We start from the raw sequence: 17,704 nt of genomic DNA, 5'->3' as shown, positions 1-17,704 counted from the left end.
AATAAATGACAACAACAACATCAGTCAAGAAATACAAGCACGGATTCTTAGCGGTAATAAGTGCTTTTATGCATACAAAGACTTAATGAAAAGTAAGTTACTGAATCGTGAGTCTAAGCTGAGAATCTACAAAACAGTAATTAGACCAGTGGTCACATATGGATGTGAAACGTGGACCCTCTCAACCACTGATGAAAATCAACTGAGAATATTTGAGCGCAAAATACTAAGGAAGATATTTGGACCAACCCAATGCAGCGATGGTTCGTGGAGAATTAAAATGAATCACGAGCTGGATGAACTAATGCAGAGCGCAGATATTGTCAGATTTGTAAAGTCACAAAGACTAAACTGGCTTGGTCACCTAGAAAGAATGCCAGATAATCGAGCTGTAAAAGTAGTCCAGAGATGGAAGCCCCAAGGAAACAGAACAAGAGGAAGGCCCCGTAAAAGATGGATAGACGACGTAGAGAGGGATCTTAAAACCATGAACATCAGGCAGTGGCGAAGGAAAGTATCCGACAGGGCAGAATGGAAGAACATTGTTAAGCAGGCCAAGACTCACAAAGGGTTGTAGCGCCATTAGAAGAAGAAGAAGATATATGTTTACAAACAAAATTGCATATTTCCGACAAAGCTGCTGGGCATCTTTGGAAAACATACTCCAAATCGCATAATCGATTAGGATATGCTAGCCTACGGAGAAATATACAAATACCTTCAATTCCTAAAATAATAAAATTACTGTTAAAATGTTTCTCAAACTAAAAAAAATCATACAAGCTATGGCTATTATTTACCTGTTACTACATGGCCAGATTTGGTTCTAAAATGATTTGGAACACGTAAATACTGAGCTAGTTGAGGAATATCCTTTTTCTTAAATCGAAAATTTAGTTCAGCATCTTTCTCTTCAATTGTTTCCAACACAAAATGTGGTCTTGGTGCAACAGGTATTACAGGATCAAAAATATTATGCAGAATTAAGCCTCTTATCAAATTGTGATCTATTACTTCTCCGTGTCTTCGTCGTCTTAATACATTTTCAATATTTTCTTCCATTATAGCAAATAATTCAAATAAAATAGGTTATTGAGTATAAAGTAAATATTTTATTTTTATTTTTTTGTCTTGTCTTGTCTTGTTGTATTGATGGCTTTGCTGCAAGACAATTGCCAGCCCGATTTGTGTGAGACCCCACTTTGTCTGGCTCTGGGCCATGCAGGAATCTCTGAAAACTTCACTGAACTACAGCTTTTTCTCGTGGTAGCGCTTTTCTTGTTTCTGTATAGCTTATAACTTCGCTATTATTGTATCGGCTTTCTGATCTACGGCAATAATATTGGAGGACAAATTAATATTACAACAAATGGAATAAGAGGCCAACACCAAAGCACTAAAACAGGCAGGATTATAGGATATATCGGGGAAATTGGATAGTTGAGCTTCAGAGTTTGATGGAATAAGAGGCCAACACCAAAGCACTAAAACAGGCAGGATTATAGGATATATCGGGGAAATTGGATAGTTGAGCTTCAGAGTTTGATTTTATTAATGTTAATGAAACGCATGATTATCTCTATAGTTTCGTCTTCCGGAGAGGATAGAATGTCAGTCATGGATAATGGTGATATTTTCTTTTTTGATACAAAGTACTTATATAAGTCCAAATTAGGAATATAGTTAATAGGGCACTCGAAAAATATGTGATTCAGGTTTTCTATCATGCCGCATTCACAGGCAGGGTCATCTTTTATATTAATTTTGAAAAGATGGGCATTAGTCAGGCAATGACCTGTACGCATTCTAATTATAGTTGTGATGTGTCTCCTATCTTTATAATTTAAATTGCCATACCATGTCTTATCGGTGAATGTTGATTGAACTCTAGCATACTCACGATGTCTGGATGAGACTAAGATTCTCCATTTATCTTTAAAAATGTTTAAAATATCCTGTTTTAAGAAATTTAAAATGTCTTTTATGTCATATACCATTTTTCTGGGAATATTAAGATCTGTTCCAATTTTGGCCAAAGTATCTGCCTCTGAATTCCCAGGTATACCTGAGTGACCCGGTATCCAGGATAATTGGATTTTATAACCATTCATGTTAGATGCAGCAATTGGCCTTTTTGTCGTAAGAACCCAATATTCAGAATTTGTTGCAAAAGAAGGATTACAGAGTTTTGTTATAGCCCCCTGTGAATCTGAGAAAATTATCACATTTTTAATTTTTTTATTAATGGCAGTTTTTACTGCATCATGTATGGCAATTATTTCTGCTTTGTAAATACTTAAATGGTTGGGAAGACGTGACGAAAATTTATAATTTAGGGATGGAATGAATATACCAAAACCAACTCTGTTGTCCCTCTTTGACGCATCAGAAAAAATGAAAGTATACTGAGATTTTAGACTATTAGTTTTGGCCTCAAAATTAATTCTTGACAGAATGTCTCCTTTTTTACAATTACAGTTAAAAGACTTTAAAGGTTTATTGAGTATATGAAAATCAATTTCGTAACATGGAAAATTTGAACCTCTATATATTAACTTTAAATAGGGCCTATACTGTTGAAGTGCTTCCACTAGGTATGGTATTTTGTCTTTATTCCAATACTCCGGTCTATGGATTATTTTTAATAGAAAGTTGTTGATAAATTGAATAGTTTGATGATTTGTTACAACTAAGAATTTTGAAATTAATTTAAGGGCCAGTAGTTTTCTTCTATGTTCCAGATCTAATATAGATGCTTCGGCTAAAAGAGCAGCCCTGGGTGTGGAACGCATACATCCCATACATATACGCAATCGCTCATAAAACACCACATCCAATTTACTGAGAGCGGCCTTAGAACATGGTCTAAGAAACATTGATCCAAAATCAAGATGTGATTGGACTAAAGCAGAGAAGGCGATCAAAAGTGTGTTTGGATCTGCACCCCACCATACCCTACACAGTGCTCTTAATACATTTAGTGATTTTTTTGCTTTATTTGTAATGTTAGTAATGTGTGGTGACCATTTCATGTTTTCTTGCAGTATAATACCCAAATATTTAACCTCTTTTTTAAAGGCAATGATTGCATTATTAATATGTACGGGGGGTGGGATGGTATGTTTCCTCCCTCTAGTGAACCATACTGCCTCACATTTATCCATGGAAAGTGACAGGTTGTGTTCACGAAGGTGTGCATTTATATGCTTTAAAGCATTATTGATATTATTTACCATGGCTGCTACACTTTTTCCTCTGATCATAACTGCCAAATCATCAGCATACCCTATGATAGATGCTTCTCCCAAATTTAAATCAAAAATATCCCTTAAGTAAATATTGAATAAAATAGTACTCAGGGGGGAGCCCTGTGGTATACCCGAGGTTGTTGGTACAGGACCCAGGAAGGAGCCGTCATTACCCCTACAATATAGTGATCGTTCTGTCAGAAGATTGAGAATTACGTTACACATTCGGATAGGCACTTCTAAGTTTTTGAGTTTACTATAGAGTTTATATATGTCAACATTATCGTATGCAGCTTTTATGTCTAAAAAAATTACGATGACTGACTCAGAGGATTTAAATGCAAGGTTAATGTAAGATGTGATGAATGTTATGTTGTCATATACAGATTGAACGAATTTAAAACGGAACATACAATTTAATATATGTCTGTTTGAACTGCATTTGAAATAGTAGACCAATATAAAACTTGGACAAAAATAAATCCATACCCGGTGATAGACATTGTATAAAATATCGTTCAATTATCTGTCTCCTTTAAAGGAAAGAGGAGCTTGCCTAATAGTCGGAGAGATAGAGCCGAAATTTTGAACTGATCAGTAATATGACATTTCTCTATTGGAATATATTCATTGTAACTGGGTTAAGACTTTGTCTTACAGTCTTTGTCTTTGTCTTTGTAATTTTTTTCGGAAAAATTAACGATCGATAATATGGCTGAAAATTTGCCCAGAGTAAGATCTTGGTATAACTAGACGAAATCCCAAAGGGCGGACGCAAGAGTGGATACATAAGGGGTGGCGGACAGGGATGAAATTGCAATTTTTTGGGTAAAAATTAACGATAAGTAATATGTCCGCCATTTTCATGGCTCATTATTTAGCCCCTAAAAACTCTAAATCCAAAAGAGCGGACAGCTGGGTTGGTACAGAGAGCCATAAAACGGGGTCAAATGTACCACTTGCCTGCGCATTTTAGGTCTCGGTTTTTCAAACTGATTTTATTATGATATTTTTATACCGATTGATTTGAAAATTTGTATGCTCACTTCTGTTACTATTCTGAAAAGCGTCAAGTAGAGTTTTCCTCAAAATTTTCCAAAAAAATTTCCGTAAATGAAAATTTTCGTAATTTTTTGAGATAAAATCTAATTTGTAGAATCCTTTCGATTTTCTGTCAGTTATACCATGAATTTTTCCAAAAATTTTCAAACGATTTTTCCGATAAGAAAAAAAATTTAGAAAAACTTTAAAAATTTCGTCATTTTTCTCACTCTCACTGATGTCATCACATTCATCATCTTCGTCACTTTCACTTTCAATAATATCACATTCATTATCTGCTTCTTCATTTTCAATCACTACTTCTCGAATTGATTCTGGCATCTGAGGTTCACTAAACCATTAGAATTTATATGTTTCATCTTCAAACTCCCAACCATGTTCTTCAACAATCAATTCTGTTGGTACTTTTTATGAGCATTTGTCCAAATATTTGAAATATAATGGGCTCGCAGTAGATGTTGGTGTAATTTATCTTGACATGGTGGTAAGCTTGAAGCATCGAAATTTTTTAGTTTTTTTTAATAAGGCTCGTTCATATCATGCAACTTATACTGCCGGTTAAATAGTGAAAATCTGACATCGTTTACTTTTCTTTTTGGATTTGTTCTCGTCAGTCCTGTTCCATATAAGTGACATATGGAAGTTTCTAAGGTTTCAAAAACTTCATTACAATCGAAGTCAGTTTCACCAAGTTGGATAAAAGCATCTTGATACTTATTACATTTAGCGCATGCGTCTAGAATTACTGATCTAAATGGAACGCGCATCATTATTATTTTAATATTTTAAACTCTACTTGACGCTTCTCAGAATAGTAACAGAAGTGAGCATACAAATTTTCAAATCAATCGGTATAAAAATATCATAATAAAATCAGTTTGAAAATTGTTACCGAGACCTAAAATGCGCAGGCAAGTGGTACATTTGACCCCGTTTTATGGCTCTCTGTACCAACCCAGCTGTCCGCTCTTTTGGATTTAGAGTTTTTAGGGGCTAAATAATGAGCCATGAAAATGGCGGACATATTACTTATCGTTAATTTTTCCCCAAAAAATTGCAATTTCACCCCTGTCCGCCACCCCTTATGTATCCACTCTCGCGTCCGCCCTTTGGGATTTCGTCTGGTTATACCAAGATCTTACTCTGGGCAAATTTTCAGCCATATTATCGATCGTTAATTTTTCTGAAAAAAATTACAACTTCATCCCTGTATAGCCACCCCCTGTACCACGAGGGGCGTCCGCCTGTAAGGCAAAGTCTTAACCCAGTTACAATGAATATATTCCAATAGAGAAATGTCATATTACTGATCAGTTCAAAATTTCCGCTCTATCTCTTGGACTATAAGGAAGCGATAAGTGGTTTGACAGCATAATAACTGCTTGTGTAGTCTAGTTTTCACAGTGATTCTAGGCAACCTATTTGGGTGGAGTTTTGACTTGTTCTTGAATGAATTCAGAATCCAGCAGCCCGCTGAAGTATTGGATTTTTATAATATAATTATTTGATAACCTTTTGTTGGCCAACCACCTAGAGCTGAGTTGAGCCGAAATACATTGATTTCGTATGTTCCGTTTTAAATTCGTTCAATCTGTATACCTCTTCCTTTACGAAATCCAGTCTGATTATTTGAAAATTTTAAATTATGTTCCAATTGCCAGTCTAATCGATTCTTGATCATTATTTCTAGAATTTTGGCTCCACATGAAGACAGGACAATTGGTCTATAATTTTCTGGATTTGTCGGATCCCTATTTGGTTTTAAAAAACTAATAATATTAAATGTTTTCCATACGGCTGGTATTTCTCCACCCATTAAAATTGTATTATAACTATTAATAAGAATTTGTTTAGCTTTGAAAGGTAAAAATTGAAACATTTCATAAGATATATCATCCATACCAGGGGCAGATGATTTCTTTTTATTTCAGGCCAGGTTTAATTCATTTATGGAAAAGGGCTTTAAATTTTCATCTACATTGTCAAGAACAAAATTTGGATCTACATTTATGATTGACATTTTATTTAAAATAGATATTTTAAGATTATCTGGAATAGTAAGATTAAATCTTCCTGTTTTGAAGTTATTATTATTGAATTTCTTAATCTTGTTCCAAACATAAGTCATGCTAGAGTTCCTATTTAAAGTTTCACAAAAAAGCCTAAACTTTTCTTTTTTTTTATTATTTAATTTTTTCTTAGTTAATGCAATGGTTTTTTTTGCTAATATATAATTTTCCATAGATGGAACATTATTAAAATTTGCTATGGCTTTTTTCCTTTCCTTAACCCAGGATGTACAATCATTATCCCACCAGGCATTACCCCTTTTAATATGTATACCGGCCTGTTTAAACGGAATTACTTGATCAGCTACTGTGTTAATAATATACATTAGTTGATCATAACTTAAGTTATAATCTAAATCTTGAAGGTACATCAAAACTTTATTATGGTACGCTTCCCAGTCAGCTTTTTTAAAGTTTCTAATTTTATAAGGACTAGTCATGTTGTTAAATACCTCACAATTGCCATTATCATTAAGTAAAAGACGTATATGAAAGTGGTCACTGTTACCACAATCTTTAATAGTATCCCAATTAGCCTGTATAGCTAGATTCCCACTTACCATAGTCAAATCTACTGCACTTGGTATTGCCGTTGATAATTGAAATAGTGTTGGTGAACCATCGTTCATAATCACAAGATCATTATCAAATAGGAAATCATGAATTATTCTACCTCCTTTGTTGGGTGTAGCTTTATCCCATAAGGGATGATGAGAGTTAAAATCTCCCATAATTATAATGTTTTTAGGATTAAAGGAAATAAGATCATTTAAAATATTGTTATTTATATGCATATGTGAGTTGCAATAAAAATTAATTACTTGTAGATTACCTATTTCTATTATTATATATTGAATATGTTCTGAAGAAAAAGATTTAATTTTCTTAAATATTATATTATTTCTAATGCACGTTACTATCCCACCATACCCATCATCTCTATCCTGCCTAACTATGTTATATGAATTGAGCCTAAAATTGTCATTGGCCTTTAGCCAAGACTCATTTATTAAAAAAATATCAGGGTTTTCGTTGTAAATTAAGCTAATTAAATTACCCCTGTTTGAATTTATGCTTCTTAGATTCCAAAAAATTATCTTTAACTTAATTGTGTCTGACCTAGTTGAAAAGAAAAGAAGGTTATTTAGGACTCTGAGTCCGATTGGGAACCGGGGTCTATATTCATATTAAAATTTTGACTGAAGAGTATGTTTTTAATTACTCTTTTATTATTTTCTGAAGTATTACAGATTGCATTAATAATACATCTAACCTCATCTGGATATGAGGAAGGAGATTCTTGTGAATTATACGTATGAACTGGACTAGTAGTAGGCAACTGTGTATTTATATTATTTTCAAGTTTTTTTGAGAAATTTGGTGAGTTGTTTTCATTTTGAGATCTTGAGTTGGGAAATAGTAAATTTTCATTATGAGCCTTTTTATCATAGCCTTTGTGAATTATTCTTTTTTTTTATTGTTTTCAGCCACAACTTGTTGAAAAGATCTTTTGATAGGGTCGGTTCTTACATGATGTGTACGTCTTTGTGAAGGTTGAATGAGGTTATCTTTATTATCATGAGTTTTTTCAGTTCTATTAAAGTTTTTAATGATAGGGAATTCGGAGGGGCGATATACAAATTCATCACGTGTCAAATAATTTTTTTTAACTATTTCGCTAGCATCATAGAAGGTTATATTTTCAAAAGACATGAGCTCTTTGATATTTTTTTGTCTTGTATACTCGGGACATGTTTTATCGGTTGATTTATGGGGGTTTTTACAATAAAAACATTTAATTTCACAAGAAGAGTGAACCTCCCCGTCCGATTTTTTTTTCTTCAGCACAGATAAAGCACCTCTCCTTGCCTTTACAATTTGTACGTGTATGGCCATACCTTAAACATCTAAAACACTGAGTTACTGGTGAAATATATACAGAAACAGGTCTTTCCAATCTATATACATTTATGGATTTAGGGAGACAAACTCCTTTAAATGTAAAGAGAACCGATCCAGTGGGTTCATATGTAGTTTCATTATTTTTAACTATTTTACGATTAAGTCTCTTAACTTGAAGAATTTCTACTGAGCTGTCTGTTTTACAGCACTCTAAAAGTTCTTTCTCTCCTAATTCGACATCAATTTGCCTAACTAATCCCTTACAAGTTACAAAATTGAATGGTATAAATATTTTATAGCCTTTATCAGAGTTTTATTTTTTACAAAATTATTTGCAGCTTGAAAGTTAACAAATTCTACTGAGATTCTATTTAAGCCTTTGTTATTAATTTTTTTAATATCAGTTAGGTTTTGAATGCAAATATCTCTAGCAATTTTAATATTGTTAAATTTACCAATATTGAAACCCACTTTTTCAGTGGATTCCACATATATCAAAAAAGGCCCATTATCGTTTTGTGAATAAAAAACTGGCTCTTTTTTAAGGTTATTGGTATAACTGGTCGCATTATTAATAAAATTATCATCATTATCCATCTGATCTTGGCATTCTAGCCCTGTGTTGGGGGGGCCGCCCCCCCCCTGTGACGCTCATACTACTTTAAATAATCAACCAGAAGAGATAAGCATGTAATCAGAGAAAAACAAAAAAATTAAGCCAATAAACAAACTATGCAAACTAACAAAATAAAGCTTATTTAGCTGTTATCAAGCTCAACTCACCTTTTAGAAACACACACCAAAGAATATAGACGCTTACACAAACCAACACAAAATTAGATGGAAAGGAATGAAAACACAGCCTCCCAAACTAAAGCTTATGTCGTGAATGTTTTTATTTTTTTTTTATTTTTTATTTTTTTTTTATTTTTTTTTTATTTTATTTATTTTTTTTTTATTTTATTATTATAACCAAAGATATAATAACTTCTTCTTCTTCTTTTTGGCTTTTATTCTTCTGAATAATCAGCCAGAATATAATAACTGCCGTTTTATAGGTTACGTTCGTCAAATGTCAATTAACGTTAATCTGTCATATCTTTCTGAAAGCTGAAAGGATTCAAAACTATTAGAGAGTTTTTAGGCCCTCTACTTTTTGATGTACGTTAAACGTAAAACGCAGAGATATGTAAGAGAGGGGATATGACATACGGTGAAATAGATGGGATCGGTTCGCCATATTGGTGAGTATCTGACAGATTGTTTGTGTCGAATAGTTCTGTGCATAGAAATTTAATTTTAAAAATATTTTGAACTTATTTTTGTACGGTTTTTACGTTTATTTAAAGTGAAACTATTATGACATCGTGTTCTTTTATTTTGTGTCCAAATAACACTCCTAACAATAAGAAAATCTCCACTGGAATATCTTTTCATAGGTTAGTATGAAATTGTAAACAGTGTACAGGGCGGTATTACTTCCGTTTTTAGTGATGCTGCGTGTAAAAAGAACAGGTAATCTTTTTAATTTGGTTTATGTGGTTGTAGATTTCCTAAAGATGTTGAAAGGAGAAATGTCTGGATACAGTTCGTAAATAGTGTGGGAACTGGGGACTGGGAACTTTCAAAATTTAGTAAATTGTGTTCTAAACATTTCGCGAAGGACTGTATAGATAGGGCCTCATTAGCTGTTATCCGTTTGCGTGAGAATGCAATCCTTACAATTGGTGAATCTCAGGTAACAATAATTATAAATATTAATAAATGAAGTAGGTTATTAAAATAATATAGGTAATATTCTGAATTACACCTGGACATTATACAGTATACAACTTCAATTATTGTACATTTCACTTGCTTTCATTTGCAAATAAATAAGTTTGTATAGGTGTGAACAAAGAGATTTCAACTAGAAGGTTCTTGATATTTTGTATAAAGTACTAGTTAATAATTAATCACATTTTTGTTTTGGCCATTCTTTAAATATGTACTATTTGACATTTTTTTAATGTAACAACAGCAGTTTTTTGCGTTTAAAAATATGATTTATGCTTTTTTTTTATAATAAAGCTACTTTATTTGTGTACAAAATGAAGTTTTATATATGTTATGGTATTTTAGGTTTATGAAGTTTCAGAATTTTTTATGAATAACATTTTTATAAAACTAATATTAGATATGTTTTCAAATGCAGTCAACTTAAGTTTCAAACCATTTACATACTTGTATATTAATTAATATCAGATATATCTTAAACTACTAATTAATTAAATTAAGGGGGCTCATATTTTCTAAAGCTATATATATATATATATATATATATATATATATATATATATATATATATATATATATATATATATATATATATATATATATATATATATATAGTAAACTCTTAAATATTGGGGAAATCTGCAAGAAAGACTCTAATGTGTATTAATTGTTTCGCCGAACGTTTTCGCCAAAGAGAATTAAAATAATAAAAGATAAGACTCCCATAGATAGGCTTAGTAATATTGTCTACAACATTCCATGTCTCTCTTGCAACAATTCCTACATCGGTCAAACATCTCAATTATTGAAATCACGTATTACACTACACAAAAGTGATTCTCGACTTCACCCTGACCGTTGTGCATTAGCCAAACATGTCCATTCCACTGGTCATCTCATGGACTATACTAACACCACAATTCTCCACCGTGAGAACAATAAATCTAAAAGAGAGTTCATTGAAATGTTTTATATTTTCCTTAACGATTTCTCCATTAATGTTAAGAGTGACATCAAGAATCTAAGCGATATATACCACTTGTTACTTAAATCAGATACCAAGAACAATACTATATCACAGATAACTAACTTGACTGATATATCCATTAACAACTAACATACCTTTATAATTAATTTTCATTAACACAAAAAAATATATAACATTCCCTTGCTTTTCTTAGATACATCTCAATAAGATGCAATAATACATGAACAATATAATATAATTAAATAAAGAAAATCAAAATAATATTTCCCTATACTGGGATTTAAATTCATTGGTTTTTTTACCAATGAACCTTAACGACATAAAGATTCATAAGAACAATGAAGTTGTCAGCGCTTGCGTTCTGGCTAAAACAGAACCTCACTTTTAAACTATCTAAAAATCAAAAATTTAGTTATTGCCGACAATTCAAAGAATTACCTCCTTTTAAATGTAGTTACATTGGGTTTTTCGATTAACCTTGGGTAAGCCTTTACGTGTCAAGTTCAAAGCTACCATACATTTCAAACCTTAAAAAAAAACTTTTTTGACATAGTAACAAAAAACACCACTATGTTACTAGCTAAGTTTTTTAATATTCTAACTCTACAATTCTAAGTTACGGTAAGATCAATAATGTTTTAATAGATAATATATGGTAGCTAATTATAATTTATTCTCTTTCAGCCCTGAAGTAGCCAAATTAATTCTCTTTGGCGAAAACGTTCTTACACATTAGAGTCTTTCTTGCAGATTTCCCCAATATTTAAGAGTTTACTATATATATATATATATATATATATATATATATATATATATATATATATATATATATATATATATATATATATATATATATATTATATCTTTGATATTGTGATATTTACTGTTTTGTTTTTTCATACAGGTGCTACATATCCAAGATAATTCTAAAATAAGAGTATTGTCAAACATAATTAATGTTCAAACTACACAAACATCACAAGATATTCCTAGTACATCTTGTGAATTAACTCAGAAACGGAAGATTTATAAAGACTTGGTTCATTCACAGAAAGTAAGTAGTGAACGAAAAAGAAGGTTAAGAAATGTTCGTCGAAAACTACAAAGATGTGAGAAACACAAGTAGCCAACATGAAGAATGTAATTGAGAAGCTCAAGAAAACAAGGTTGGTTCAAGAGGAAACATTGGATCTTCTTGAAATATATTTATTAGCTTTTTCAGGTTTAAAAAAATGAATGCATTTAAAAAGCATTGGCTCAATATTTTGCACATAAGCTCTTAACAACAATTACTTCAGTTGAAATATATTTACAATTTGAATCTATTATTTTATTTTTTAAAATTTTTTCAGATTTTAAACATATGTTGTGGTGAAAGATATTCCAAGCTACCTTTATTTTTTTTATTTATAAAGGAAAAAAGTATACATATTTTGTTGTAATAATTAATGCATTCGAACATTCGGCACATAATATTTTTGTTTTCAATTAGTGAACAACATGACCTGCTATATATGCAATCTAAATGTCTACTTCATTGAAAGCTGGATGTTACGATAAGATTCTAAAATCTCTGAAGATTTATTTTTTTGCACGATGGGATCACATTTTAAAATGGACACTTTTTCTAATGGTATGCAATTGTTTCTAAACCTGTCAATCAGTTCAACATGAACCCATAATTTTTTGTAAGCCGAAATGAACTGGCGAGCTGTTGTGTTATTATTATAACCCCCTTGTGATTTAATACTTCCAAATAAATAGTTCTATATGATCCTGGGAGAACTTATATAATGATAAAAAAGTTGATATGCCAGAAGTTAATAATGATTTGTATAAAAGATGTAATTTTTATGCATACTTTAAGACCTCAAAATTTCTAATTTTTCTTTGTGTTTGGTCATAATAGGGACCTGTCTCTCTGCACTTGCTTATGTGTAATAATAATAAATGTGTGATAACGGAAGTAGAAAACTAGTTCTTGAATTCAAATTGTTTAAAAAAAAATATTGTTTAAAAATTCTATTTTATTATTTTTCTAATTTTTATTGGAGGGCTCGATATACCATCATATTGTGAGCTAGCTTTTGTAGCAGCTTTATACATAGGATGAGTGTCTCAAACTTTATATGTTACGGAAAATAACGAAAAGCCGGTGAATATCGAGAATCGCCTGTTGAGTTAGTTATTATTGACAGTAGCAACAGCTAAAAAGCAGTATTCAACCGTTTAAAATATTCCGCGACTTTGACACTAGCTATAACATCCCTTATCATAGGCTCGCATTACTGGAAAAGGGATCTTTACATGCAGATATAACAATTCCATAGAAACCACAATAAGTTAAAAACGGATAAAGAACACGGCATGTCTTTGATACAATTCTTTAACTACCTACCTATACACAATAAATAATTTTAAAATTTTTTATATAAATATATAAAATAATTATATATAAATATATAATTTATATTAATAGTACATGGAACTAACATATCTAAATGTATATAAACTTATGTAAGTGCACTTGCTAATTGTTGTTTTTTTACTTGTATGTAAATGTTATAATTTTAAAACCATATCATTGACTGGTTTTGTACATTTTTTTAAACTTTATGTATGTAATAAATTTTATAATTATTATTAAAGTGTACTTGAAGAGTACCAAAAATGAAAGTAATTTTATTCCAAATAACTATTATTAATCTAACTCAATGCTTATTCCCAAACTAAACAGTAAATCGTAAATACAGTTTGAATTAATTTGAATCCGGACCTGCCCGTCGCCATATTGGAGAGTACATACTGTCAAATTAAGTGGTCCCATTTAGTAGATACAGAAATATCGTTTGTGTCATATCCCCTCTCTTACATATCTCTGGTAAAACGTTATACTTGTCATGCGCATTGAGTAGGAAATAAGGGATATCTTTTTTACTTAAAATCGTTTTTGAATAGAGAGATATCGCAACGTCAAACGTTAATACCGTATTGAGACGTAAATAACGGATAACGGTCTGTTGAAACACAGGTATCAAGAGAGTTATCGCAAATTGTTCTGGGGGGTACGATAAGACTTAACGTTATTATGACAACCGACGTTTGGCATTAACTGTAACCTAGAAATTAATGTTAGTCATAGCCATACTCGAATATAACTACTTGTACTTAACTGTTTTTTTTTATTGAATAATGGATTTGGAAATTGATGCAGCAATAAAAGCTGGTGCTGATGATAACGAAATTGAAGACTTACTTCTTGTTAATTTGCTACAAGGAGAAGATATTGAGCAGGTAGACGTGCACTTTAATTTTAATGATTTAACCAATAGTCAATGTCAATGTATAAATCTTGTCTAAACAAAATAAGAACACACGTGTTTCTCAAAACAAACCAAACAACATAGATAAGGTTAGATTGCCAAACAAGATCATCCACTTGATCCACAGTCACAGTTTTTAGTTTCTAAATTTGTATTCTATCAAATATTTTTATGTTTTATGCGAAATGTCAAATTATCGTTTAACGTAATTACCACCCCTTATTTCGACCCAAATAGCGGAAGCCCTTATCCGTTATTAACGTAACATTCACTATGCGCTTGCGTACATGTCAAAATAGCGTAATCCGCTATTAGCGTGCGATAAAAATGCACTTGCGATATCTCTCTATTACTTTCAGAAATTACGCTAACACAAATTAACGTTAATTGACATTTGACAAACGTAACCTATAAAACGGCAGTTCGATAACTTATTTTATTTGAAGTATTTGCCATATTGAAAGAATATATTGAAAATATATATTAAGACGACGAAAACACGGAGAACTAATAGATCACAATTTGATAAGAGGCTTAATTCTTCACAATATTTTTGATCCTGTAATACCTTTTGCATCAAGACCACATTTTGTGATGGAAACATTTAAAGACAAATATGGTGAATTAAATTTTCGATTTAAGAAAAAGGATATTCCTCGACTAACTCGGTCCTTACGTATTCCAAATCATATGACATTTAGCTCATATGACTTTTTTTTCGTTTTTTTACGATTTAGATATATGGCATTTGACAATATTACAAACACGTAATCCCTTAATAACGTTAACCTTATCTTTACCTAAAATAAGGGAATACCTTATCCGCTAATAAAGTAATCCGTTATTTTTCTGTTAATGCACATGAGCAGAATAACGTTTAACGTTACTGAAATAAGGGGCTTAAAACTCTCTATTTTAAGTAAAAACGTTATCCTTTATTTATTATTCAATGCGCATGACAAGTATAACGTTTTACGTTTAACGTTCATCAAAAAGTAGAGGGCCTAAAAACTCTCTATTAGCTGTGTTAGAAACATTTGAACTCTAAGGTTGACGTTCTGGAAATTTTAAATACAAGTGACGTCACTTTGTATAAATCGTGACGTGCAAGTGTTTTACTTTGAAAAATGGGTAGAAGGAAAGAAGGATGGTTCACTGTTATTTTTGAGCGTCGGCAAAGGTTGATCGCATGTAGTAAGTCTACGAGGAGCGATTAATTACAGGGACCCGATCCGTTGACTGCGCATGTGCGAGATGACTGCGTTCGAAATATTTGGAACCTTCACCTTCAAATGAAAATGTTAACGGTATATTGCCTTGTCGAATATTATACCAAAATTATACTTTGATATTGTGTTTGCAGAGGTATAAAATCACAGCATAGAAAATTGTTTTAAATAGTTTCCTATTTAAATAATTAGTAAAATGTCAGTGAACTGTTTTGATTGTGGTAAAACTTTCTCAAATCAGTCTAACTTAAATAAACATATAAAAAATATACATGGTAAACTTTCTACGCCGATGCAATATGAGGAAAATGTGCATTTAAATAAGTGTCTGGAAGGTCGTAAGACATCTTTTCGATTCATTAGCGATTTAAGATTACATTTAGAACAAGAACATCACCTTCGTAATGAAACTGTGACCACAAGTTTTAAAAATTTTTAAGGTAGGACTGATAAAATTTATCATAATAAAATTATTTTCTTTTGTCAATTTTTTTAGAGTTTACAGCATGGTTAAAGCTCGAGGAAGAAGAAAACAATGAGCGCTATGAAAAATCTGAAGGAATCAAACGCAGTGGAACTGAAAATCAGAAGATCTATTTCAATTGCAGTCGTTCAGGTGAGGAATTAATTAAGTTTTTAAAAGTTCTGTTTGTAGTTTATAAAAGATAGACTATGTCAGTAAGTATAAATATGTGTACTGTTTTACTGAATATAACTATTTTAATTTATTTTTATGTATAATTACAGGAAAAGAAAGAATAGAAGAAAGTGCATATACTCGAAATGTCAGGGTTCTTGTAAATTGAACAGAAATTGTACCAGTCAGATAATAATTACGTTAGTAATTGAAACAGGGTTCTGTAGTATGAGTTATGTTAAGACTCATTATGGACATGAAGAGGATATGCAGCACATGAGACTCAAACTCAAACGCGAAAGTGTTGCTTCCAAATTAATTGCAGGTGTTTCGGTATCGCAGTAAGTTTTTAATAAGCAATTTTGTCTTTTTTTTTGTCAACCAATTTGCTTTTAGCATTTTAAATTCTACGAGGGACAACATTGGATGTTCATTGAAAAGAGATCACTTATTAACGAGGATGGACATTAATAATGTGATGCGTTCTTATAACATAGGTCTAAAGGATGGGTGCCGTCACAAATAAGATGCAGTCAGTGTCGAATTATGGATTCAAGAAATGTCTGGAACCGAAAATAATCCTGTAGTATTTTATAAACCTCAAAATTCTGAATGTACTGCATACAATTTAGAAAATAATGATATTTGTTTAATATTAATGAGTCCAGTTCAAGCAGAGCTGTTAAAAAAATTTGGTCAAGATCTTATATGCGTAGATAGTACACATGGCCTCAATGCATATGATTTTGAAATGACTACAGTTCTGGTCATTGATGAATTTGGAAATGGATTTCCAGTAGCTTTTTTATTTTCAAACCGAAAGGACTCCTACATTAATGAAGTTTATTTTACAGAAATTATGAAAGTTGTTGGGAAAATACAAACACTCTGTTTTATGTCGGACATTACTTCAGTTTTTTATCTCCCTTGGCAAAAAATTATGGGTACCCCACTTAAACAGTTATATTGTTCAATGCACATCGATCGTGCTTGGCAACAAAATTTGGGGAAAGTGTCAGACTTGGATAAAAGAAAATGGGTTTATAAGTCATTGAAGTATGTTCAATGTATACTGGATGAAGATGAGTTTATTTCTGATTTCAACAAATTCTTAAATATTTTACTATCTGATGACGAAACTAAGAAGATAGGTGATTATGTAAAAATACATTATGGTAAAAATGTGAAACAGTGGGCTTATTGTTACCGAAAAAATTGTCCTGAAAATACAAATATGCATTTAGAGGCTATGCATAAAACAATTAAACACGTGTCTTTAGAAGGGAAAAAAATTAAACGTATGGATAAAACATTACATTGTTTACAAAGATTTATGAGAGAGAAGACCCTTGAGAGAATTATAAAAATAACAAAAAAATAAAAAGCATCATCACTGCAGTATGATAAATGCTAGACACAGAGCTGCATTAACATTATTGGTAAAAAATGTAGAAGTATTAGGAAATAGAG

General features: G+C 31.5%; 1 long non-coding RNA gene across 1 annotated transcript; it reads right to left on the bottom strand.

Annotated features, from left to right (window-relative positions):
• Positions 1-9,212, bottom strand: LOC140446842 (uncharacterized). The gene is made up of 3 exons (XR_011951516.1): positions 9,102-9,212; positions 801-1,328; positions 1-727 (listed from the first exon to the last, which is right to left on the bottom strand). It is a non-coding gene; the product is annotated as an uncharacterized lncRNA (long non-coding RNA).
• Positions 9,213-17,704: the final 8,492 nt, after the last annotated feature.

This window comes from Diabrotica undecimpunctata, chromosome 7 (genome assembly GCF_040954645.1).
Source record: "Diabrotica undecimpunctata isolate CICGRU chromosome 7, icDiaUnde3, whole genome shotgun sequence".
Taxonomy (NCBI): domain Eukaryota; kingdom Metazoa; phylum Arthropoda; class Insecta; order Coleoptera; family Chrysomelidae; genus Diabrotica; species Diabrotica undecimpunctata.
This window is presented reverse-complemented; position numbering and strand designations above follow the sequence as displayed.